Source organism: Orbicella franksi, chromosome 2 (assembly GCF_964199315.1).
Source record: "Orbicella franksi chromosome 2, jaOrbFran1.1, whole genome shotgun sequence".
Lineage (NCBI taxonomy): Eukaryota > Metazoa > Cnidaria > Anthozoa > Scleractinia > Merulinidae > Orbicella > Orbicella franksi.
In genome coordinates this window covers 35,997,950-36,023,232 of record NC_138146.1, presented here as the reverse complement: position 1 = coordinate 36,023,232, position 25,283 = coordinate 35,997,950, and the positions used below count along the sequence as shown (strand labels likewise).

General features: G+C 39.4%; 1 pseudogene across 1 annotated transcript; it reads left to right on the top strand.

Moving 5' to 3' along the window:
- Positions 1-6,643: 6,643 nt before the first annotated feature.
- On the top strand, positions 6,644-19,003 carry LOC145470008 (ketohexokinase pseudogene; annotated as a pseudogene). Its single transcript, XR_014042409.1, has 4 exons — positions 6,644-6,662; positions 13,500-13,625; positions 15,403-15,464; positions 17,839-19,003. The product of XR_014042409.1 is annotated as a ketohexokinase pseudogene (transcript).
- The last annotated feature ends 6,280 nt before the right edge of the window (positions 19,004-25,283 follow it).

Here is a 25,283-nt window from a genome sequence, read left to right as displayed (position 1 = left end):
TTTCGCCTTTATTCACATATTTTCAGCTTAGCTTTTAATATGTTCTCAACCATTTATCAATCTTAAACATATTTAAAAACTATAGAGCTATTGTTTGAGTTCGATGTACGCTTTCACACGAAAGTGCGGCGAAGTACAATTTGTCATGTTTATTGACTGTACAAAACACGCATCGGCGGGCGCTCTCATTCATCGACAACAGAGAATTTACTGGATTTTTACACGAATAAAACTGAGCAGTATCTACGGACGTAAAGTTATTAAGCCTTGATGAAACATCAAGCGTTGCTTACAATTCAAGCGAAACTCAAACTAGCAATTACTTTGTTTTACTTTTCGGTCGGGATAGACTGACAAATTCCTCGCAAGCGTGTGGCAAGAGGAGCTAAGAAACTATAAAGTCCTGAAGCTCTGCGATATCTAAATATATCCAGCTAGTTTTTTGCTGTGTAATGGAAAAGCTGTTAATCTTCAACATATGTGAAATTTAAAGTGGAGTAATGTACTGCTCATGTAAAAGAAGCATCAGTCGGAACACAACTTGGTCAGCGATATATATAAGCTTACAGCGGAACATACCTAAATTCGACACTGTCTTACTTCACTCAAACTGGAGCAGCTTACGACGAAAATACTTAAGCAAAATTCCAACAGACGTAAACGCGTTGAGTTGTGGGGCAAAAATATGAAACATTTCGGAATTTCGGACGCCATTTCCCCCGCGCGACATCCGCAAAAATCCTCGCAGCATGTACGCGCGTGTGCCGCAGGCGATGGCGCAATTTGTTCTAAAAATAGAATTATTGTCCCATATCATGGGGACAACCCCAATACGGCACGGCGGAAAAACCGCTGCTCATGCGCAGTAGATTTCGGTTCGTCTTCCCGCCTTTCCATTTTCAAAATGGCGGACGACGAATCAAAAACGAACACGTCATTGTCATGGCTTTTGGCAACATCTTGCTCGCTCAAGGCAGTTACAAACAACTCAGCTACTTTGCGCAATGATCCGTACTGATGTTTTGACTGTGACTGAGAGGATCGTAACGGTGTTGTCAGATTTCTCAGGCGATAAAGACAGCTCTTCCGAAAGGAAACTTTCAGCTTTTTCAAATTCACCCGAGGTACCGTTTTTCCTTTTCTTAAGGTGGTGTCAAGTTCTTTAAGGTTTTGAACCGCAATTTCTTGTAGCTTGTTTAATTTTACGGAACATATAAAATATGACTTTTTTTTCGTGCTGATGAAAATTTTTAAATGCTATTTGTTCTTGGACTTTTGTATCGTTGCCTGAAGAAAGAAACGTGGAGGACGAATTCGTAAGTAGTACACACTAATGCCTAATTTTGTTGTGTGTTTCGCTTGTGTGCTATTCATTCGTGCTTTGTTTTGCCGCTTCAGTGGATGCCATGTATTGCCATGAGCTGAAAACTTGTAGTAAGCCTATAGAGGTTTAATATGGCATTGTAGAAAGTTGTATTGTATATGTAATACAGCTTGAAGGATAAAATAAATTGCTCTTTGTTTTTGTTAGCCTGTTTAATATTATGGGTTATGCTACTTCACACTTACTACGATTCTTGTTCCTTGGCTACATAGCTTTCCCCGCAGCTAGCTGTGGGCTTCGTTATTGCAAACATTTCTCCATTGTGTTAACGAAAAAAAGCAATCCGCCAAAAGGGGTTCTTGTTCCACTTTAATTTATACTGGGGGAACATTCGTTTATGTGAAGGCTTGTAGTTACATCGAAATTCAGTCAGTGTAAAACGCAGACTGTGCACTGCAGACTGCAGAGTGAGGGGGAAATACATACTGCAGACATTATTATAACAGAATCGTGTTTTATCGAGAGCTAACCTTATACAGGCTAACTGGAGAAAATATTCAGGCTAACCCTAGGGCGGATACAGAGAAGGGGTTTCGAGATACAAACTGCCAAAAGGCAGTCCCCTGTAGGGGGACCGGTGGCTTTCACGCTGGAAATTTATGAAATTGTGGTCCTTGAATTGGAAATGGGATTTCTGTTATTCTGAGGCCAAGTTCGCATGTTATGTTTTATTTCTTTTTTTTTTTTTAATCTAGGGGGTTCGACCAAACCAGCCAAAGCCCCCTAGATCCTTCCCAGCTAACCCGAGTGATATTCAATCTAACCCTAGAACTATTGAGGCTGAACTCTCACTTCTTTTAGCCCGAATAAGGTTGGTCTGTTTACTGTTAACACACAGTAACACTTGAAAAGTCTACAGTCTGCATTTTAACACCTGGCCTGCAGTCCAAAGTCTGCATCTCACACTGACCACATTGGAAAGCATGCCTTTTTGCAAAAAGCACTATTGTGAGAAAATACATGAAAACTGCACGATCCCTCCTCCCCCAATAGTAAGTTTAAGTCTTGTTCGAAGCAAATACCATATGCCATCTCTCCTAGATACTCTTAAGGAGAAGGTTCAGTAGCCTACACTGCAATAAAATTCTACTGTTTCATATTGTGTTCCAGATAAATTCCATACCCTTGCAGACCCTGCCACCAAATTTTGTTTACTCCCTCCCCCAACTTCCAACCATCCTAAGGGGTCACCACCTTATTGTGGAGGGATGGTTTTTGTATCCATGACCCTATGAGTTATGTCAGCTAGAGTCTTGTACTTCTGGTAGGTTGAAGGATAGGGACCAGACAAATTGTGATCACGTGGCTTTCCAGGTTGGGTGTTAGGCTGAGGACTGATAACCCACTACTGTAGAAAATAAGACTATAGCAGATCCAGAAGATATTCAAATCTCTATCAACATCAGTGAAGCAACAAGGGCTAATATCATAACACATGCATTTGGAGCAAACCCCTTCCTCTGAACACCTCACTGAAATTAACTACATGTAAAAACTACTGTTAAGTTAACCTCTCCCATTCCCAAACAAAAAGACCAAAAAAGCGTGACTAGAATTGTTTCATTAAAAACGCCCCCCAAATATAGAAAACTAAACTGAAATAAAAATAAAATCCAACACAAACACACAAGCAATGAGCGTCATTAAAAAACTGGATCACTGGATAATGCAATTTGAGAGTTTTCATTGTTTTAGCTATCAGGTTATGAGCCATTATACCATGCTCTACAAATATGGAAAGCGTATGCATGATGTTTTGAGCATTTTTATTGTTATTTAAGTCTAGTTTTCTATATTTTGGGGGCCTTTTTAATAAAACAATTATTCCACTCATGCCTGTTGGATATGAGAAGTACTATTTCCAAAACGAGAGCGAGTGTTTCATCGGGGTATCCAAACACCGAGAAACAAATGAAAGCACTCGGCCTACGGCCTCGTGCTTTTATTGTTTCGAGGTGTTTGGATACCCCGATGAAACACGAAGCACGAGTTTTGGAAATAACTTCTCATGATCACTCTTAAAGAAATAATAAACAAAGACTTCCAATTAGAATTGTTTGCTGTCTAACATTCCTTCCTCGATAATTTCAATATCGATGATATTTTTTACCAGCGTAATTAATTTGCATTTATGGTGCGATTTAATTTATTCTGAGATGTGAAAGTTGCTGGGGTTGCCAGCATTTACAAGTTGTTGTTCAGTCAGGATGTATATCGCAAGAAAGTCGTTCGAGAGATTTCAGTAGCCGAAAAGTGTGGAGGATGAGAAGAAAAGTGTTGATAATGCAGTACCGAAATCAACAGCTTATAAAGCCAAATGGTCGTGAAGGTTTTCGAGGAATGGAAACTGCATCGATTAGTGAAGTCCTGTACTTTGGAACCCGGCGGTCTTTTTACCACGAAAGACTTTGAAGAAAGAGTGCAAACTTTGGAAACGGCCATTACAGATATGCCCGCATGCAGTCTCAACTACTGGCTGTCAAAGTTCGTTCAAGATGTAAACAATTCTTCTGGGGAACGTTATCCTTCCCATTAGTTGTACTCGATTATTTGCGGACTGAAGGGCCACCTTTCTGATGTAAATGGAAGTGCTATTGGGTGTTATTTAACCTTTAAATAACAGCCACTATTCACCTTGATTGCAAAGAATAAATTACTGCTAAATATCGCATAACCTTCCACACCAAAATATTATGATCTACAAATTTTTAAGAAGTCTAATCCCAACCAAGTTGTTTACCAAGCTATAATTTTTCTGTCTTCAAACATTTTTCTTTATTAATTACTGGGGAATCCTGAAATACTTGTTCCATGCATTTGGTTCTGTAATTATCCCTTTTATTATTCCTAAATCTTTTTATGAAAGGAACATATCATTTAGTATCCTCTCCAAGGAAGATGGCATTCATTTCATCCAGGAAAAAAACTTCTTCACGTTGATGTACATTGCCACGTCACACTGTCCCCAGCCAGAGAATCAAGTCATTGAAAGAGAGGAGGAGAGCTGTGAAAATCTGAGGTCTAGCTGTGTAAAAAAAGAGGAAAAAATGTAAAATTAAATTAAGCTATACTTTGGCTTCATCCTTTGAATACTTATTACATTGCAAGAAGAAATGTCATTAACTTAGTATCTGCACTGTTCATACATTATACAATACTGCGTAGAGCATTGAAGACTACGCGACTTCTTTCAACCTATATTGTGAATACCTCAGTCATTTTGCTAGCTTTGTAACTGGGAAGTTTAAATCATGTAGTACAACATAATCATGAAGTACAACAAAAGGATTGTTACTTCTTGAGGTTTCACTCAATAAAAAATAAATAAATAAAAACATTTCATTAACCTCATCATCATCTGACTAATTAATCCCAAAAAAGTCTGCCTTCAGGTCAAAAAATAATTTTACACGATAACCTTTAAAAACTCTTTCAAAACAACGCAATTAGTCCATTCAATAACAACAAACCTTAGTGTACATCTGTCATATCAGATTCTTGCACTGCTGCAAGAACTTTTCAATTGTAGACAACACAAGCCAGAGGATATATCCAAACGTAGAAAGAAATGTGTCACCTTGAATAGTATGCTGATATCCGGACTGGACATAAGTTGGCTACGCTTTTAAAACGTTCATTGTATGTAAGATTTATATCCTGAAATCTACAAAATTAAGCTCATTTGTAGTACAGTGTCAACGGTTTTCGTCACTTATTTATATGAACATGGCAGACAAAAAAACCTAACGGGTCTCTTCCCAGAGGCAAGTCAAGATATGACGGGTAATTCAAATGATAGTGAACAAAATCTTCAATTTTTCAAATGTAGACTCATCGAGCCAAAAAGTTTCCCAAGTCACCCGAACTAGTAAATGTTGCCAATTGCAAAAATCAACCATTTACGGAAGGAAAGGAAGGAAAACTTGGCTTACCTTTCAACATAGCTTTCCATTATCCTGTGTTCATTGTGTTAAGTCATCTGTACTCCAATATCTGCAGCAGAAGAGTATTGTAAATAAGCTAAGCAGGTGCTTCCGCTCGGCACAAAATGAACACGACACCAACGGACAAAATAAATCACAACACAAAGAATAACACTCAAAGAAGGAAACAAAACCAGGCTAACATTTGCAACATACTTACTTTTGCTTAATCCGGATTCTCTGCGACAAGTAGAAGTTCTAACTGGGTAAAAATCCACAATATTTCTTGTTGTTCGATGCTCTCCCGCTTGCAAAATATTCAGACATTTTCGAAACTCGTTTGCAGCCGCAAATTGTCAGCGGCGAGCGCTTGAGCATGCTCCAAGACAACGGATTTTTCAGCCAATCAGCGGTTTTTCCGCCGTGCCCCCCAATACTTGAAATGGCGCGCGCTTGCGGTCTCCGTCCCCAATTATGACTCCTGATTTCGAGCAACTTTTTGCATTCTGAACAATTTCAAGTTTTCCATCAATTTTGACTGAGAAATCAGAGCAGCTTTTAGTGCTTAAATTGGCCTTGCGATCATATTTCATAATTTAGTGCTTAAATTGGCCTTGCTTCCATATTTCATAATGTTTCAAAAGACAATTTATTAATTCTTTAATTTCCCCTGGGGTAGATCATGGGTGCGCGATACATGAAGCCGATCAGCGGTTTTTTGTTTTGTTTTTTTTTAAATCAAAATGGCAAACGAAGATTCACACTCGACTGACTCCTCACTCGAGTGTCTCGGGGGAAGAATTTTTACAGGATTAATATTATTATTGACGCGTAGTCTTTACTCATACATTTTTTGGTTTTAATTGAGAACAAAGCTTATTTAGCAACGCTGGTTACGCCGCAAAATTGTACAAAAATGAATAGAAATCTTACTTTTGTTGTACTTTTGGAGCAACTTTCGTCACAAAGGCAACTTTTTGAGAAACTGCGTGCAACTTGTTGGGAAATCTTGAGCAACTTGTGGAAAGCCCTATTGTCGCTAGCGTTCGAACTATTCCTAACCTAAGGAGTAACCTGGGGTTGAAACGATTGATCCCAATTTCCAATAGAACACGACCTTAGGTCCTGAGATTGGAAAGTGGTCTTAGGTGTTAGTTCTTTGCTCATAAGTCTTCATAGGTCTTAGGTCTTTTGTACAGAATAAGAATCAGTTAGACTTCATCCAATGAAAATTCATTTACAGACAACTTGAGTAGTGACGTCGTGCTTGGCGCCCAAGCCTTCAACATGGCGACCACAAAGGTTCCTCGAGTCCTTGCTGCGGAGATTTGGTCGTGTCATAATTTGGTTGAAACGTAAGTATAGTTCAAACAACGTACGTTTTTGCTTACAATACATCCTATGCTCTCTTCAATATTTTTTTCCTCACGTATACACTTAAACGCTCGATAGAAAGCGGCCTACAGAGAAAATCTTAGAAGTGAAATCTTGTGTAAGCATGAATATGTTTAGTGTCTGAATGTTTACTCTCATGTAAAGAATCGTCTAAAGCAACGCGCTTGCCTTCGAACAAAGCCAAGCGCAATATTTATTTTCGCATGGACGAGGCGCGGAAGAAAATTAGTCGAAATTCGAACTACTTCAAGCGGTTCCCTTTAAATGAAAACCCAGTCTTGTGAGTCGGTCTGTAGGGAGATTACGTAAGTCGCAGCACGTTTTGGTTAAAAGTGTGCGTGCGCTCTGGTAAATTTCGGCAGTACGTGAGTTCGTTGTGTAAAAAAGTTCGATTCTCTTACTGAATAGCTCCGAGTTCAGAACACAACAATTAACAGTTGTGTGCCGGATACGCCGGAAGAGTCAGTGCAGCCAAATTCCATCTTGTTTAACGAGTATCAATGAGTTTAGGCCAGGAAGCGACTGGAAATATTATGTGAAGCGACTCAAAATGTTCTGCGAAGTAAACAGCATTCATATGGAGGAGCGTACAGCAAGCATACTTATTATATCGCACAAATACCGGTATTCAAATTTCGCAAAGCCGAATAACAAGAGTCGGAATTAGGCAGTTGTAGCACTTTGCCAAGCTACAAATTTGTAAATCTGGTTTCAAAGATAACGCGAGAAAGCCAGTCGTGATCGCTTTGTTCTGTTTTTGTCTTTTGTGGATTACGAACCATTAAAATGCAAATTTCTGGCGAAAGCGTCTTTGACATTACAAACGCGGCGGAGAGTTTAAAAAAAAGGATGCCGCGGCCGCCGGATTTCATGGTAACCTCAAAGACGTCAAAACAAGTAGAACGAACTTTCCCTGATATTTTCAGGTGCGGAAAAACAAAGTATTCTCCCGAAAATTGTCAGTTGACCTGTCTGTTGACCTGCACCTCTTTTGTCCCTAGGGCGAGGGGCATTGCTTGTTTTATTTACCTTTAATTATGTTTCGCATTGCCGATTATAAAGAACCTTGTTAACAAGCAGGTCGCCCCAAAATTGTTTTCATCGGAAGGCAGGATGACTTGTCGCGAATTCCAGGAGCTTGGTCACTTAAGCAATAGACCACTCTTTCTGTCGGTTTACCGCCGCAATAAACCACGCGGGATGCTGGGAGAACGCGAGAAAAGCTTGTAAATCACGAGAAAGTGTTCTATTGCTTTTACGAAAACGTTTGTAAAAGAAAATAGTGTTGCTTACTCTCATCAAAATCATGAGAAGACGCGACAAGTCAATCACGTCGACTGAAAGAATAAAAGCACAGACTCAGCGCCCGTCACAAAATATGCAGAGCAAAGCGACGAAGACATTTAGCGCTCTAATAGTTTTAAAAAAAGAAAAGAAAAGGCTATAGGTGAAAGGCATAAAGTATATTTATGCATTAAAAAATACTCTAACGGGGAAATGCAGAAATTCGTACCCGGCATCAGTCATCAGGAAAATAGAAGACTGTCCGAAAATTTTGTAAGTAGTACAAACTTCATACGCTTGGCAAAGTGATTCAACGATAACTTTCAAAAGTTTTGCAAATGGAATAAAGGCTAATTACAAAATTTATTCAGAATTTATTTGCTTCTGTTGAAGGCTATGAAGTCCTTTTTTCCATGTCTGTATTTTGCTGAGTGAAAACTATAACATCAAACAGGAAACCATATTCGTTCATCGTGTTATGCAACAACAACAAGCTTTATTACGCATGCACGCATTGAGCTTAATTAACCACGGAGCGATCCTATATAACGAGGCTGAGGTGTTCAGCCTGCCAATCACAAATCCCAACAGACGACGAATGCTCCCATTTGATTGGCTTATTCACTCAGGTCTAATTTGAGCGCGTTGCCACAAAATTCTGCGTAGCGATCGGGTTTAATTTTCTGTTTTATTTTACAAGTAACTAAACAATGCCTTTTGAACTAAATGAACGATAGCTTCAGGAGAAGAGTTTGCAAAGAAAATTGACTTTTTAAATTTCAACTTCATAAATTTTGTTCCTCCACTTGCGAAAGCCTATCGTATGAATTCGAACTGCTCACTCAAATTAATAAATGCCGTGTCTAGTTCTTCTAATGCCAGAGTGTCTTTGCTCCTTCGAGGATTAGCGCGGTTGCGAAATGAGTTTGGAAACTAAAACTCGTAAAAAAAAACCCCAGATACAAACAGACTGCGAAGGTAATATATAATATCTACGGTAATATGGTTATTCCTCAGCCGGTTATCTAAAAGAGGTTCCATGAGGTGAACATTATAGGGACTTTGAGATACGCTACGGCGAGGTGTTACTACGGTACTTTGGCCGTGAGGAACTAGGCTGATAACGATGTTTTACCCGCCAAACTAAAATGATTAAGATTTTGTTGTACGGCAACGGTATGTGCAGTCTCTACGTGTCTTGATAAAAATGACTACTTTCAAGGAAACCAGAGATTATTCTAATTTCATAAGAAATAGGCTTGATGAACGACAATGATTTCCTTCTCCTTTATCCATTTGAAATATTTGTTTATTTATTTACAGTGTCCCCAATTAGCACATTAGTGCTAAATACATCGACACTTAAATAAAGTGATTATTATTATTATTATTATTATTATTATTATTATTGTCTTACATCTCTCAGAACTCAGATTTGCCTTTTAGAACTTGATAGAACCGCCTGTAATTCCAACCACAAAACAAAATATAAATTCTGATATAAAAAAGCTTGATTTCATCACGGACAGGTTGTTCGTACAACGATTGCGTGATAAGCCCTACAATACAAAACTTTCGATTATAATAAAATACATTTTGAACAGTAATAAACTATTATAGCTCAGATTAGGGCATACGAAGCTTTTGTTATCTACAGCTGTTCGGCCCGATACTAATATGACTGAATTGATCATCTCGCGGTAGGTGTTAAAATCTTCAAAATTTCTGTACAAATGACAAAGAAACAGAGATCTTAGAACTGATTTTTATGATTGAGAACTTTATCTTCAAACTAGGCTGTTCAAACAGTGAAAAGAGCGTTAAAATGAGAAGTAAACAGCAGGCTTATACTCACTAAGTGAAGAGTACGTGAAACCAGGCACTTTCCTGTAGTAGAAAGCAAGGCTACGGCGGGAAAGCAGTACTGGTACCCGCGTCATGACGTCACCGGAAGCGATCTTTACTATCTGCCGCCGTACAACAGCCTAGCCGTACCATATCTTAAAGTCCCTATTAGCTGCTATTGTATTGTTGCTGCTAATATTCAGTCGACCTTTTACGAACGCAATTTTTGTTTTCATTGAAGTAAGCCATGAGTCTTCTGTCTCCTTTCTAACTTCAATATCCAAGCGACATCTCACTTTGCCATTTTTCAAGTTCTCTTGTTTCTTCGTAGTACTTTTTGTTTCCAATTTCTTTGCTCTGAATATACTTTCATATAAAACAGTTTGAGGAATACCTCAGTACTGTTCAATTTGCATTTTGTTTGCACCATCATTACGTTCATAAATCTGAATAATTTTAAATATCCCACTAATATCCGTCTGTGTTCACAGGCTAACCAAAATCACCTGTAGGAGATTTGTTGTCGTTGTCGACATGCTGAGGTAAATGGAAACAGATAGCTCGTTGATCGCTGGCATCAGCTTTGTTATTTTAGTTAGCGGCGAAATTTGAATGTTCCGTGAAGTGACAAGGATAATTCATCGTTTTTGTCCTTCCAAAGGCATCTTCTAAAGTGTTAATATGAGTTTTATTTTCACTATATTTTTACTAGTTACCTTATATTATTCTAAGTAAATGACTCCGTTGTTTTAAAGAAAAAACACTCTTTCTCCACGACTTCTCTAATGAGACTGTATTTCGGCTATCCGCCATTCCACAAAAAAGCCAACAAAGTGCTTCAAAGGTGGCATGTCCTTGCCTTTTATAGAATCGCTCTGTGTTTAAGCTTAAGCTTAAACGTAAAACGGTTGTTAAATTTCAGCTCGTAATTCTTTTCCCTGCTTTTGAACAATCAAACTCAAGCGTAAACGGAATCGGCGTAAAATTTTTGCAATGGAAAAAATGGTTTAAACATATATAAGGCATATATATATATATCGCGACGGCCAACTTCTGGTCCGTTTTTTCCTTGTAAATTCCATGTATACGTGAATGAAAAGATATTCGTGTTATTCAGACATCTCAGCAAGGGAAAGCCGAAGCTGTTCATTACATTTGTTATCCGTAGTGTTCTGAGTTCTCTAATTCGCGCGTAGAGCTGTCAAGATCTTCGCTTTCGACCTCGGCAAATCGTCTCTTCTTGTAGGACACCTCTTCCTCTGCACTGCTGTTTTTATTCGTTTGCTTAGATTGTGATTTATTTTGATATTGATTTTCGCTTTCTGACCTTTTCAGACCAAACGCCGACATAAGGTCGAAGGTGGGGAATTTTTCGCCGCTTTCTTCGGCCATTACGGAACCGGTGACGTAACCACTTTTCTTTGAGTCTACCAGTACAATAGAACATTGACCAATCAGAGCGCGCGTAGTATCTTAGTTATTGCTATATAAAGTGCTCGGAAAAGCATGCCTGACAGAAACCAAAACCCAAGGAAGAGATCTTAATAAAAAGAGGAATAAACCCGGTTGCTTCCATGACGTTGACGAGACGAAACTGTGGATGAAACAGTTTGGCCAATGTTTTCCATTGTTGATTCTCAGAGGAGATGTACATGTTGATCGTGCGAGCCCGCGCTAATTGATGGAAGGTCAGTGGATATGGAGCTGGATACTGGTGTTTCGGTGACGAACATAGCGAAGACTGTATGGATTGTTGTACTGGCAGAAAATCCTTCAGATGCAAGCTGGCGTGAAGTTGCGCATTTCTTCAGGCCATCACGTTTCAGTTGCTGGAGAGGCTCTCGTATGTGTACATTTTATACCTTTCAAGAAGCCCGCTTTCCATTTATTGTTACTGGAGGTGATGGTCCAGCACTTGTGGGGCGAAACTGGTTGTCCGTTGTCAGGTTGGGTTGTAAGCAGATAAAACAGATTTCTCAGGAACCATTCCTACAATAGTTTCTTAGCATGCAAACTGTTTGATGGAGCCTTGGGTACGATCTAAGGAGTGACCGCATATCTCAAGCTGAAAGCAAAAGCCACCCCGCAGGCCAGTTCCTTTTGCTCTGAGATAGAAGATTGAAGAAGAGCCCAAGAGACTGGGAAGAATGAGGACAAGGTAGACTGAGTTTTCTGTTGGGCTACGCCTATTTTTCCAGTTTTAAGGCCAGATGATCTTTAGTGATCACGAGGTCAATATTAAGGCTACTTTGGACGTACTTGAGTATCCCATTCCACCGGAGGAAGAGCTCTTTTCGCAGCTAAATGAATGGTGAGAAGTCTTTAAAACTAGATTTGTCCTTGGCATGCCGAGAAGTGTTGTTAAATGAAGAGCCCGGGCAGTATGTCACAATTTTACGTTTATTAAAATGCTCATCTGGCTTATCTGGATTGGTGGTAGGTCCAGCCATTTCCAGCAAGTAATGGAGTCTATCATGAGTGGCCTAATGGAGTTGGTGTGAATCGCTATTGGGTTCAGTGACTTGGGCCATCTTAGCAATTTGGACAACAACAACAACAACAACTTTAATTTCTCAATATAAATGTAAATATTACAACATTTTCAGTTAATTTGATATAGGCAGCACGTTTTAGGTGAAGTAACTGTTATGATTTTGTTTGAATCATGAGACTGAAGGCCAAATGAACCGTTAGGTTTTCGAGTTAGCCTCCAGCCTGGTCAGTTATGTTTAATTGTAAGACAGGAGAGATGAAGGACAATTTGGAGAGCGCTTTGAAACCCTTAAATAGTTTGGGTGTTTAGGGCTATTGACTAACCAATACCCTGTTCTAATCCCTTTAAGCTCAAGATGGATCTTGCCGCTGACAGAAACCGGTGAAAAACAATTGCGCGAGTCTTTCGGCTTAACCCTACACACTGGTGGCGGGTCTTCAGCAAACCATACAGGTGTGCAAGCTGGGAGCCTTTGGGGCGCACAGACGAATTCTGCGGACAGTGGCTTAGAGTATTTTCCTTTTTTTAGGAGTGTATGATAATGTTGAGTTGTCTGCCTCTAGTCTTCGTCCTCTCTGGGTCAAGCGCTCTGAATTTCGCCGGTTGTATCAATTACACTATTCGAGTACTATGAAGACGTTGATTATCGAAAATAAATTTTATGTATCAAAAATATTTTCACCAAGGGATTACAGGGATAACAAAGAAACAGTCTCCTGCAACAAATTTGCATCAATCCTATGCACTGGTCAGAGTAATTAATTAAAATGGTTCACGACCAAACGACCGAACGAGAGAGCGAGGAGGGAATGTCCAGTTGAATACATATAGTTTTTGTTCCCAGTGCTATGTGTTGTCGCCTCGGTAATAATTACGGATAAATACAGTAAGAATGAACGAAATATTTGATAGGGTTTCAACCTAAAAGTACATGTCACAGTTGTATGTATCCTTTAAGTTGTAAGAATAGCTCATGTGAACATGAATGAGGGTTTTTTTAAATGATTTTTTAGAATGTTTTAGTCTAAAGAAATTTGCTCAGTCGAACTGTTGAAACGCTTTAACAAGGTCAGGAAGAATACCCCTGCGGCTTCCTTCTTCAAAGTACATGTATTTTACATTTCAAATGGGTTAAGTTTTAAATGTTTTAATGTCATTTTTTGTTTATTTTCAGTTGTTGATATTTATTTTGGATAATAACAACCTCTTAGAAAGCCACGAACCACATCCAGTTCCCAACCAGAGACCTGACAAAGCTTCAGCTGACTTCGAAGGAAAACTATTGGAAGAAAAATACGCAGTAAGTAACTTTGGCAACAAAAAATTACAAAACGTAGAGCTACTGAGCTAGGTAATAATAATATAGAACTGAAAATGAACAATGATAGGGTAGATGGCCATTACTATAGCTTTGCCTGGATTTAACGATCTTGGACGTTCGGTGACCCCTATTTTTCTTTTGATGAATCATTTTCTCTACTGATTTTCTACGTTTAGCGAAAAACTGAAGAAAATCTATCGATTAGAAGTTCGAATTTTTTTTAAAATGCACCACCGAATTCCGTTCTTTTTAGCTCTGCGTTTATCTGTGCTGCGGTTTCAAATGCCTCTTGAAGTGTTAAGTTTTCTGAAAACGTTGGCAACATTTGGAATTATTTACGCAACAGACCCACTTCTACAAAATGACTAACATCTTGAAGAAGAAACAACCCCAGGCAATCACACCATCTTCAGAAGAATTGGTAGGAATGTTCTTTGGATGGGCTGATCCTCCTGACTTACACGTTGGCTTCGCAGTTTTACCTTACATCAAAGGCCTAACTGAACCTCTCTCAAGACTTCTAAGAAACAATGGAATACAAACTACAAGCAGACCCCTTAAGACATTACAACAGGGGTTTTTTTCTCCGAAATCAAGACCACCCGCGGAACTACAAACAAATGTCGTTTACAAGATCCCATGCGCCGATTGCCCGTGGAGTTATATCGGTGAGACTGGTAGATGTTTACAAACAAGGAAGAAAGAACATATTAGAAACACAAAAACCTTCAAAAAAGGTTCTAATATTGCTTCACATGCCTCGTTGAACGACCATTCCATCGACTTTGACAATGCACGCGTGATTGACAAGGGAAATTTCCGTGTTAGAAAAACTTTGGAATCCTGGCACACAGCAATTACGAACCATGCTGACAATAATGCGAAACAATTACCAAGAAAATATTCAGTTTTATTTTGAACCTCACATTAGCATTTTTACTCGCACACAAGCATTTCTATTGTTTTTATTATAATTTTGTTTTTTCACACTTTTCTTAGTATATATTTCAACGTTCGCGCTTTCTATCTATTACTCGTTAAAGACCACAGACTGGTAGTCGAAAGCTCGGTTTAAACAAACTTTTAACCAGAGATCGTTTTTCTGTTTTTCCAAATGACTAAGATCGTTTGCCTCCGTTGACTCACCTTCGATATTTTTAACTATAAACGCTTGTAGACCATGCTGAATTAGGTGCACAAATTTTCCAAAATCAGAGTAGCTTTCCACACGCTTATTCTCTGAAAAGAAGTCGACGACCCCCAATATTTTTTTTTTCATTTCTGACACAAGTAACTCGTTATCTGACTGCAGTAAAAATTTTAAAGAAATCTATCGACTGGAAAATTTTTGCGTGAACGTCCTTAACCGGCGCGGAAAGTCATTTGCAACAATAACGTTCCTTCTAATGTAGCTGATATCATTTGCTTAAAATTACATGAAAATTATACCACATGCGACATCGATGAATAGCTTATAGCAAGTGAAACCAATGTCAGATAAACGGACTTGAATCCATCTTGTAGATACCTATGATATTCCAAGACATTTTACGAGAAAGTAGTTAAAAGTTAATTACCATTACCAATGTTCATAGATATATTTTGGAGTCCACCGTCACCCTGTCGCGTGCTTGTCAAAATCATTACCGTCGTCAACGATACGAAATTAATTGTACCATTTTTATGTAGTCTCATTTCCCCTCTCCTCTACGTCTTAAAAATTCCTTTAACGAAAAAATTCTCCTCTCACCTCTAGCCGTTGACTGGCCGCTTCGAAAACAGGAAGAAGAAGCTGAGAACATTTGTTCTCCTTAGGGGGTAAGATAGATATGAAGCCGTCATTACGAAGCTGTCAATGTTCCCCATTCTGTTTTGAGTGACTGATTTTGAAGACAAGAGTGTTTGAGCAGCACCGAGGTTCAAGCATATCTCGGGTATGTAAAATTTAGAAGCTTCAGGCCGCATAGTGTCGAAAATTTTAATAAGTAAACTGCATGTCGTTTTCAGTTTTGAAGCATGTCGCTAGGTAGAGTTAGCGCCGGCCTGCTTTCGACAATGACAACTAATGACGACTTCTTAAAGAACAGACAGCCATTGATGAGTAGTTTTGTGATCGTCAGTGATACTAAATAATATCAGCGAGGAAGTAAATTCTTCGCAGAGTATTTACGAAGGAAAATAGCCTCAATTGTGTTTATACAGATAAGCTAATTTAACTCCTAAGCCTCGCTTTCGAAGTGCCAATTTGGTCGCCTGTGAATGCCTGTTGCTTTATGCCATCGATTCAACACCAACCGAAATCCATTTGAGCATGATTTGCGTTTACAAGCTTATGCATTTGGTCGCCTCATACCCTCGATGGACAACCTTGATATTTTCATCAAAAAGTAGTCTGTTCAGAGACTATTTCGTCTTGAGTTCGTCGTGATCAAAGGCAAAAGTAGTATTAGCCGCAACCCTCTCGCCCTCTAAAAGAAAATAACTCGTAGCAAAAAAGTAGACGTCTGTAGACAGACTAAGCCTGAAAAGGAGGCTTAAAACGCCTTTTCAATCGGAAATTCAGTTCCATTGGAAGAGTTCGGACATGTGAAAAGACTTGTGAAAACACACTCTCAAAAAGTTCGGGATGACTTTGGAGCTTATTATAACACGCCGTTTCCAATCTAAATCAGAACGTACCAACTGATTGCCGGATAAGCACTTAAATTTAGACAGGCTCGAGCTATAGCACGATACCTTTTAATCGGAGGCTTTTAAACATATATGTTAGGGTGGATTGGGGGTGCGTTTCAGTTATTATTATTTCTCTCGAGCTGAATCTTATTTGCGTTCACATAAATGCACTTTTTTTTGAAATAATAAGCAGTTGGAAGTAAAAGCTAGCTATTGGCTATTCCCACTTATTAGTTACAGAAATTAGACTAACTAGCCCAGGCAGAAATTGTATCTGACAGAAAAGAAAGCGATTTAGTTCTAATAGCCTGCAAATATATCTAACCGAATTCGCAAAAACATGCCCGCGTTGACTCAAAGACAGTCCCAGCGGCCAGAAGTCCTCTGACCACCCCCCTGGCTAGGAGATTGGCCAATCACGCATGCACGTGGCATGGACCACTCCAGCAGGGTGCCATGTCAACACAGAAGCCTCAAACAAGGTCAAACAACTGAGTAAAATACCCAGAAACACAGTCAACATCAAGCTTATTTAACACTGAAAACTCAAGATCTAGCTAGTTGGGGGTGTCAGTAAAAGACACCCTCCCCTCCCTCCTGCTTTTGACAGCTGGCCCCCACCAAACCACCAGCAGATAGGCCAGTCATTGGGCCATGTGCCCAGCCTAGCCTTGACGGAGCCTCCCTGGGTTTAAGGTCGCTGGCTTAGCCTGGATTCGGGCTTCTGTTTCCACACGCTCATGTCTAATTCCACGCAACAATATACTTTTGTCACTTCTGTCAACGCAATGTTATTCTGAGAATTCTACATGAACAATAATATTATATATTCACCCTCTCCACACCCAGCATTGTTGACAGAAAAAAAAAATACTCTTTAGCACTTTGTTAACTATTCCCATTGCTTCCCAAAAGGTCTCAAAGGAAGATACCTCGGTTCCAAATTAAAACCTCTAGGGCCAGAGGCAAGGAAAAAATGTATACCGCATAGTAACCGTCTCTTTTTTTTTTCGGGGGGGGGGGGGGGGGTGGTTCTAAAGTCAAAGTGATCCGAAACTACTGCGTTCTAAAAGTTGCTAATAACAGGATATTTATCAAATGATACTAGGGAAGAATATCCTGAATACTTTTTTGTCGTTCCCAGTATGGTGCAATAGGTTGCGTTAAAATGTTGCGTGGGTTTTACGGGGCCCAGTGAACCTGGCAGGAAGCAAAAGATGACTCTCAAATTTAACGCATATGAAAGCTAGCGTTTTGTATCTGCAGCGCACAAACGTCTGCGCGCCGCTTATACATTCCGCTTGGAATATAATGCTGCTTTCTCGGTTTTCCATTTATCTCTTCCATCTATGAATTTTCTTCACACCTTTATTTAATCGCCTAACATTGGAGAGCCTTTTTGCTGGTTGTTGAGTGTAACTATAGGCCAGGACGTACTTGCCTTATAACGTTGGGACCTTTGTCCCATACGAATGCAGCAGTACTTACTCGCAATAATTTCTCCTTTTTCTCTTCACAGATTTTGCAACCAATTAACCGCACAGCCAGCATGCCTCGTCGACGAATTTTATGTGTTGGTCTTATTGCCCTTGATATTGTCAACACCTGTGAACGTTATCCGGACGAAGATGAAGACATCAGAGCCATTTCCCAGAGATGGCAGGCCGGAGGAAATGCCTGTACCAATGCCTCGGTGTTGACTCAGTTAGGAATGGAGTGTGAATTCCTGGGTTCCTTGTCCCGTGGGTTGGAGGCTGATTTTGTCTGTAAGCATCTGTTTCAACGGGGAGTACGTTACGACAACTGCGTTCAGCATTCTGGCTGCGGAACTCCCACGTCATTTGTAACCCTGAGCCTGGCGACTGGCAGCCGAACCGTCGTCCATTCAAGAAATAACCTTCCAGAGCTTACCGTGTCTGCTTTCGAAAAAGTCAACTTGTCAGACTTTGACTGGATTCACTTTGAAGGGAGAAGAAACGAGGCCGAGATCGTGAAAATGATAGACAGTATTGAAGAATTTAACGCCGCTCAATCTCCCAAGGACAGGATTGTTGTATCTGTGGAATTAGAAAAACCGAGAAAGAGTCTTATGCAGTTGTTGGATAAAGCAGATGTCGTGTTCACGAGCAAGGACTTCGCACAGTTCCTTGGCTTTTCCTCGCCTTACGAGACTGTCAGGTCTCTACGAAGTAAAATCAAGTCTGGTGCCACAATAATTTGTGCTTGGGGAGCAAAGGGTGCGGATGGCGCAGGTCCTGATGGTGAAGTAAAACATAGCAACGCCTACCCCCCTGAGAAAGTTGTGGACACCCTTGGAGCCGGTGACACTTTCACTGCTGGTGCCATTTACAGTCTCATCCAAGGGTCCTCGACAGAAGACACTTTGATCTTTGCCTGTAGATTGGCAGGATTCAAGTGTGGTATGAACGGAAATGATGGTCTTGTTGAAGCTCTGTCTCGTCATAATATCTGTTATTAACATCTGTCACACTCCCGCCCGTGCTTAAGTTATTGGGAAGTTCACATCGGAAAAGCGTCACACTCCCGTCCGTGTTTAAGTTATTGGAGAGTTACGTTTACATCGGAAAAGTGTCACACTCCCGTCCGTGTTTAAGTTACTATGAAAAGAAAAATAAAGAAATTGGAAAAGGAATGAACGTTCCGATGCGATTATTAAAATTTCCTGAATCAGAAAGGAAGGCATTGAACGGACTCATTTAATACTTTAGTGGCAAGAGCCAAATATGTGACCACTTTAACTTATTCGCAGTCATTCTTTCTTGCACTTATACCTCCAATCAGAAGCCAAGAAAAGTCATCTTAGACTTCTGATTGGACAATCTGAGCGTATGAAAATGTGAATTAATAACTTGAGCCAAATCGGAGTTTCAAGAATTAGTGCTGTGTGCATGCGTTTTTAACCCAAATGTATTCTTTTCTTCTGTTTTCTTTTTTAACAAACAAAAGAAGAGATTAAACTAGGGACATTTTCGCGGTTAGTTTTTCTCATTTGCATTACAATGTAATTCAACGTACGTGAATGCAAGCTAATTTCAGGCTGAAACTACAATATTGCCTGAAATTGTCTCTCACACACGCTAGATTACATTGTAAAAAGGGCTATTAAAAATTATCACTCTTTTAGGCTCCTTGCTGCATTACTAAGCGATATCCAGTCATTCGAAGCTAGCATAAGGGCTCTCGCGATGGGTAAAAATCGAAAATATCCTTGCGCAGAAGAATAATTTGTAATATTCCATCGACCAGGACAATGTACTGCTTGTCACTTTATTTTTTCCTGTCCTAAAAATATCCATTCAAAGTAGAATAAGAGGAACAATATAAAAATTGCTGGAAAATATATATATATTTTTCCCTCTTACTCGAGCAGAAGCACTGTTCAGCGAAATACCGATTTTTGGGATACTCGCCTTTTCGGAACTTCCGACTCTTCCAACCAAAAGCCGTTTCTCCCCTAATTGTACCCTCGATTTCTTGAAGTACACGATTTTTCAAACCGATTCTTGTCTCCCTTGGGGGTTCGAACAATCGGGGTTCCACTGTGTATAATACCGACCGTCTGCTGGCATTACAGGTCGGTTGACAATTGAGAGAAGAAAATCGAGACTTACAAGCCTGCTTTTTCCTTTATATGTGCCAACGCTCAGAAAAATCTGACACGTTTATCTCGTGAGGACAGAATAAAATAACAGAACTTTCTCAAACCCCCTTTTCTTCCACATTTTTCGTACTCTACGGAGTGGATTTGGATGATGCTAAATAACAACATGATATTCTGATTCTTGTGAAAGCAAACACGAAACATTTTAACTTGGCAAATCCAGTGTTCTTAAACTTCCGAATTTGTTCAGTTTGAAGCGATCAGCGGCAATATCACGAAACAGGGAAATTATCTTTTCACATCACAAAAATCGTGCCCGTGTTTGTCTTGTTTGGTTCCATTTACTTCGCTTTATTTACGAAATAAAACATTATTTTCACGACAACTTAGTAATAAATTAAGGGAAGATATCTGTGAACAAACACTGCTTTTGTTATTTTATAGATAACAAGTAACATGAGAGAACTCTTTGCTTTACCAACCAATATTTCAGTCGGTTGGTACAGTAATAACAATAGGTGCCGGAATAGCGGTTAGGAGCAGCGTTAAAAGATAAATATTTGAATTCAAGCGGGAATATAGGACAATCGTGACCAAGGATCTTTCTTCCGTTACCAGTAGATTGAAATATTTTCAAGGTTTAGATATGAAAAAAAAAACTTTACGCGTAAACAGCCGGTTTGGGATATATACAACTCATATATTCTAACACTAGATTTTTCTTAACTCTCTGTTACTTTTCTTTTTCAATAAACTGTGCTGTCAGTGTTAATTTTTCTTTAGAGCTCCAAACAGAGGTAAACTAATTATTCACAATTATTCGGCAGGGCAGTTCTGCATTAACACGTGGTTATTCAAAAGAAATTAACATTTCAAATTTAAATTTTGCGATTTGTTTATGTTCAGGTAAAATTCAGTCCGAATAAAGAAAACCCTCACTTTCGAATTGGTTAGACGGAATGTTGCTAAAACCATGTTTCCAATGTTCATATGTTCAACTGCAGGTGAGTAAACGTTGCTATTATAAGAAGTGGGAAAACTAACTAACAACTTGCTAGACAGGAAAAAAATTATACTGTCATCCCACTGGGACTTTATAGAATAATGTTTGTAAGGCTGTTGACCTTGTCAATGGAAACAATTTCAATCCTTAGAGGGAATTTTTTAACTACATTGCCCCAGGATTGCCAGTTTGCTGTATGAGTTTCTGCACCGGAACATTATGAGATGATGAGGCGGGTGAACTGAACATTCAATTTTTTGTGCAATCGTCAAGCACCGCGTAAAATAAACACAGACATAGTGCACCCAAAGCGGCTTTTGAAAACAACTGCCTGGCGATAGAAGATCGAACCTAAAATGTTGATAAGATGGCTTTTATTTTAGCAGAATGAACCATACGACGGCGAGATACAATGCTCAAGAACAAAGACTGTTTATCCCTCGGTGTGGAAAACAATTATTTCTGAATAACAATTAATTATTTTGACTTCCTTTGGACAATGAACCAGGTTGAATCGATTTGTACTTATGTGTTAAAGATAGTGCTAAAAAGAAAGGGAAGAAAAAATTAAATCGCTTGTAAATTTTTAATTTGTTCTCTTATTTTATCGACAGAATGGCCACCTGGTGACAATGTCGGCGTAATAACCACTGAAACTACAGTTAACATAGCAACTCGCTCAACTGTCTTTGTAGTTGATGACAGAACCGAACCTTCACTCGAAGCTTTAAATTCGCCTCTTTCTCTCCCAGGTATGGCTATATCTGTCTTCTGCCCTAAATCACCTTTTTATTTTAATGTTTTAATGGCTATCCTTCTTAACGTTTGTTACTTGAGGCCTGGTTTTCACTCGTGACGTTAGATGAACGCAAAGCACACAAGAATCCATGCAAAATTAAAACTGGGAAAAACAAACTCGATGTAAGGGCAAGGGTGGGATAATTACGAGAGGTGTTTACTTGCAATTGCGTTTGCATGTCTCGGTCGGGTGTTTCTATGGACCGTTGGGACTGTCTTCATGTAGGGTCGCTAGAAAAAGCCGGGCAGTTACGTTTGGCGTCTGCTTGAACTATTTTAGTGATGTGACACAAAATACCCCCTTCCTTACTGAAAGATCTTGTTAAAGCGGTGAATACTGAATGTAAAACGTGCTCATGCAAATTCTGTGCTATTATTTGTTCCATTGTTTAATTGTAGTTGCCTCGGTTCCCATGAGAGACTGTAGCTTTGGACTAGTGACTCAGGAGCCCGTTTCTCGATCGCCAAAGACTCCGTAACTTTACAGACCCGAAGCCATAATTATTTTAAGACTAAATCTAAAGAATAGCAGTGCGGGTTTTAACTCAATAAACAGCCCATTTGTTTCGTTACCTGACAGTTTTATGGTTTAAATTTCAAAACTATTAATATCTCGACCTTGAATGTAAACCAGTTTTTCGTGACCGGTAAGTACTGCGACTTTCGAGAAAGGGGCGACAGAATATCTTAGCTTCGACTACTAGTTGAAAAATTTGGAATTCTTTTTACAAGGTGTACCTGTGTCCGCTGACAGAAATATCATAGTTTCATACCTTTTTGGTGCGTGTCTTTATATTTTCTTATGTTTTTATTTCTCCTGGCCATCTGGCACGGAGTCAAGTAACTAACTCTAGCTATTTTACTTGCATCGAATTTCCGAAGATCACTTTTGAGGACTTTTACAGTTGATAGATCGAACTGCAGGGATTCAGAAACACCGGCCGATATTATTTACCAATGACAGCTTTTTGAATGAATCAGACGAACACAAAAGCGTCTCGCAAATCGTCTTTTGGCTGGATTTATTGAGACGAAATATTATAATTCTCAAAAATTCCGATCACCCGTGCATGTTGTCTAGTTGGGGACAGGAGCAAAGCGTTTCCCTAGCTTGAGCAAAACCTATATTCCACATTATTTTAAATGGATCAAACAGTTCGGAAATCGAAATTTCAGTTATGGAGTGTCATACATGAAGATATAATACGTCCATCATTATGAAGGACAACCAGCCTAATAAACATTCGTCTTGTAGTCATATGTCAACACAACGTTCGAAAACAGTGGACCTTTGACGATATTGTTATGTTAATACAAGTTTATTTCAATTCAGTTTCACAATGTCTCTACAGTATTCAGTAATTAGCATTGGAGTTGACACGCATTCAAAACTGGGGGATATTACATACACAGAGTAAACATGTCTTTTTTCACGACGAGAAGCTAAAAATAATCAAAAAGAAGGTAAAGAGAACAAGAAAATATCTGAGTTTGGATATATAATGTTAAAAAGCATTTCAGCCCGTTTGCAGTTTTGCTATTAGGGAGTTTAAGAAGCTACGACGGCGAAGCCCAGGACAACGTCAATAAAAACAAAATGAATTTATGCTTTATCTACGAATCTAGTGATACTCTTAAGTCGTTTACTTTGTTTATCACTGTCAAAACTATCACGAAACTTAATCTGGGGCACGAAGATCAGTTTGAAATAGAAATTTATAAAATTAGCCGTCGTGGCTCACGTTCTTCAGACAACGCAGAATTTAAGCCTCGTCTACACGAGAAATTTTTATATGACAAATATATTTGATTCGGTAGATGGCTCAGCAAATATTTGTCACCAGTTCAAAGTTTAGTGCGCCAGTAATGACTTTGGACAGCAGAGATACGCGGAAACAAGGCGAGGCTGCTTAGTCGCTTCCGAAAATCTTGGTGCTCACGAGCACATTTGCCTCATTTTATGTGAGGAGTCGTCTTCACGAGCAATTTTTTGTATGTGGTCAATTTTATTTGTCACATAAAAGGTAACACGTTAGCTTTTCAACAAATTTATTTACCACATAAAAATTGGCCAATTTTACTCATCTACAGGCGAGCGAATAAGAATTGTCACGTAAAAATTGCGGCATTAAAACTGCTCGTTTAGACGAGGCCTAAGTCATTTCAAGTTGTTGTTTTGCAGAGGACGGCAAATAAATGTACCGAAATTATAACGCACGCGCACAGCTATCCTTGGACTTTGGATTGGACCTTGTGTGACTTAACACGGACATAAACGCACACGGCACTCGAAGGGAGCTGGAGAGTCAGAAAAAGAGTGGATTGTAAACCCGGGGGTGGTGCTCGTCGTCTCGTTTAAGGGTGTAATTCAAGGATTCTGGTCTCACTTAAGGTGCTCATGACGAAACCCCACTATTCTTAGCTGTCAAAGTATCTTTTAGGGTGCACTCGAAGAAATAATCATCATCATCGCTCTTATTTCCATTTTTAGGCTCGATTTCCGCCAATCCCTCGAGTCTGGTCTACTAGCACAGGCTCGTTCCCTGATCAGCGGCCGGTAATCGAGCCTGTTCAGTTTTAAGTTGCATCTTTTAGGGGTCAAATAAAACTCGAGCCACACCCAAATTGCAAATTTAATGCAAATTTAATGCAAATTTAATGCAAATTTAATGCAAATTTAATGCAAATTTAATGCAAATTTTCGACGAACTTCCTCACCCCGAGCTGAGAACATGAGTAAAGCATGGTAAACCAAGTTAAACGATCTTTTGGGTTTTGAATGTAAACGACAACAGCTTGAATTTCAACCTCGTTCTTTGAGGCCGAGATCCTTGTGGTCAACATCCAAAAATTGTACAAATCTGAGAAAAATCGGAAGATGCGCCAGCATCAGCTACAAAGGTTGTTTTTTCCATGTATGTTAAAGAAGCCCGTAATTGCACATGAACGCATGCGCACATACTGTTTCCAGTTTTTTATTTCGTCCAGAGTGTCGGGCGTTCGGTCACCGCTGACCTGAGATACGAGGGGTCTGGTAACGAGATGGCGGGAATTTTGGCATGGCGGTAATCCGGTCACATGTCTTGACACAGCAACACGGAGGTGACGTCGCCGACAAGACAGGACAAAAATTTCTTGCGAACACAAACCTGTTCAGTATGTCAGTATCGATGTTAGAATCTGTATCAAGCAAGCGGATGTGTTTCTACTGTTCTAAGTTACTCAGTCATTAACCCGCATTGGGTAAACGTACACTCAGTAAAATCGGTTAGACGTGAAAAATACACGCTGTAAGGAAAGTCGTAATTCCTCAGTTAAAACCAAGGCATTAAGGGCTTGGGAAGAAAAACAGCATTCACTGTTTTCCCTGGAAAAAGCAGTTAAGTACTGAATTACAAATATTTGGTGTGGGGAGTGATATCATGATCGAAGTTTTCCGGCAAAAGTTTTTACGAAATCACCGGCCATCGAATAGGCCCTCTGCGAGAACAATTCCTCAAATCACTTTCCATTTCGACAGAGACTATTGTAGCCCAGTTAT